At 42.7% G+C, this 2,361-nt stretch overlaps 1 long non-coding RNA gene across 1 annotated transcript in view; it reads right to left on the bottom strand.

The window, feature by feature from the left end:
• The window catches only part of LOC104862899, a 59,066-nt gene that overhangs the window by 16,532 nt on the left and 40,173 nt on the right, over positions 1–2,361 (bottom strand). The window contains exon 2 of the long non-coding RNA XR_780447.1: positions 1,588–1,652. This is a non-coding gene — a long non-coding RNA (uncharacterized LOC104862899). The remainder of the gene's footprint in view (positions 1–1,587; positions 1,653–2,361) is intronic.

The following is a 2,361-nucleotide window of genomic DNA, read 5'->3' as shown; positions in this document are numbered from 1 at the left end:
GGAGGAGGGGGAAGGGGAAGAAGGGGAGGATGAAGAAGAAGAGAAAGAACAGAAGAAAGTAAAATATGAGAAAGCCTTAGAACATTTCTTGGAAAGAAATTTCTTTTTGTTTTTCCATACCAGGGAGCAAACTCAGGACCTTGCACTTGCCAGGCAGGTGCAGCGTCACTGAGCCAAATCCCCTGGAAAGGAAATTCTTATAAGATGGATATGTCTTTTTTCAAAGGCTAAAAGCCAGGCATGGTTGTACACATCTGTGATCCCAGCACTGAAGAAGCTAAGGCAGGAGGATTGCCACAAATTAGCACCGCCCCCCCCCGCCATTTTTTTTGTAGCAGGGATAGAACTTGGGACCTTGTGCTTGCAAGGCAGGTGGTGACACTACTTAACTAAATCCCCAGCCCCAGTTGCCACAAGTTCAAAGGCTATCCTGAACTATATAGTGAAACCCTGTCTCAAAAAAAAACCAAAAACTGTCCAGCGGGGTGTGGTGGCACACACCTGTAATTGCAGCACTGGGGAGACTCAGGCAGGAGGATCACTGGGAGTTCGAGACCAGCCTGGGCTACTTAGTGAGCTCCAGATCAGTCTCAACTACATAGTGAGATCCTGTCTCAAAACAACAACAACAAAAAACTGTCTTTGTTAATGCATAACAACATGAAGAGTTCACTAAAGACCAAAACTCTTATTCCTATCATGTTTGTACGTGTGGTGCTTCAGTTTAAGGTGACTGTAATTGGAGTCATCAGACAGAGATGCCTCCAGGAGCAGCAGCTGACCTCACACAACAGGCTCCACACACAGGTTATAATGCTGGGACACAGTCAGCTTCTGCTAAATGCATGCATACATGTGTTCAAGCTAGAGTTATAGATCTTTGCTTTCCAGCCAGTCCCTCAGGAGAAGCAGGACAGGGGAGCAGATTAAGGCCATTTGTTAAGGGATGAAGACCCTGAGTAAACTAGAGGTACCTGCAGCATCAGTAAGGCCCCTTTTCTAGCTGGACATCTGCCACCTCAAAGTGAGGCTTGTATAGCAGAGGGTGAGCTGGGACTCAGGCCAGGCTGCTGCTGTGCCTATGTTAAATTACCCAATCCAGCTCTTATCTGTAGTTGCTAGAACCCAAGTGCCTTCCTGAGGTGAATAAAGAAAGGATCAGGTAGGTATCAGACTGTTTTTAGCCCTTTTTACTAAAGGCAATTTGCAACAAAGAGCGTATTCTTGCTTTTACACTGCTGTGAGGTGAGCAAAAACGGTGGGCTAAACAAAATCTCACATCTCAAGCCTGGTGCAAGGGTGCATGGCTATAGTCCTGACTACTCAGGAGGCTAAGGCAGGAGTTTCACTTGAGTTCCGGAGTTGGAGGCCAGCCTGGGCAACATAGCAAGACCCTATCTCCAAAAATAACACAAAACACAACAGCAACCAAAACAAACAAATAAACAAACAAACAGTCCTTGGGACATGGGTGTAGAGGTGTGGCTCAGTGGTAGAATGCTTGCCTAGCATGCCGGAGGCTCTGGCACGGATGAATGGAAGGAGAAGGGAAGGAGGGAAGAAAGGAAGGAGAAGAAGAAGACTTACAATGTGTTATGTGTATCTTCCAACTCCCCATGATGCATGCAGTCATCATGTTCTGCAAACAGACACTGATAAAAAAATAGAAATAGAAAGGTATAAAGAGAAAGCCAAGAAAAGAAAAATCGCTCACATCTCCTTTTTTTAAAAAAAGACAATTCACTGTACACATCTTATTTACAGTTTTGTACACTTTCTTAATATGTATGGGATCACTTTTCTACTGGAGCCATTTTTAATCGAAGCCAAATATCCTCAGAAATACAAAGTATTAAAATACAGCATAAAGATACAAAAACAGACATACTAATTCTAGTTAGTGCTCGCTTCGACAGTGCATATACTAAAATTGGAAGCATGGTATTACATATTTTTATGACCCACAATTATATCTAGGAATCACACAAGCATTGGTCGTTGATTTGAATGAAATGCATAAACCTGTAGCAAAGCATCTCATGTTTCTTCAACAAGAATATTCGTAACAACTCTACTCACTGTTCACAACTGCCAGAACCTAACCCTAAGCCAAGGCAACTCAAAGCAGGTGAACAAATAAGTAAACTGCAGCATAGCCTTGCAAGGGAAGAAATAGGGTTCTAAATATGTTAATGTTCTAAAAATATGTTACACTGAGCCTTACACGAAAGCATATACATCATATGCTTTAGAGGGCACTTTGAGAAGTTTCAGACTTTCTACCCTGTTGGACTTGATCACCACTTTCCCACTGCCGATAACTTGCTGGCTACACTGACTTTTTTTTTTTTTTTTTTTTTT

Source organism: Fukomys damarensis, unplaced genomic scaffold, assembly GCF_012274545.1.
Source record: "Fukomys damarensis isolate Sample0158 unplaced genomic scaffold, DMR_v1.0_HiC HiC_scaffold_35, whole genome shotgun sequence".
NCBI lineage: Eukaryota > Metazoa > Chordata > Mammalia > Rodentia > Bathyergidae > Fukomys > Fukomys damarensis.
This window is presented reverse-complemented; position numbering and strand designations above follow the sequence as displayed.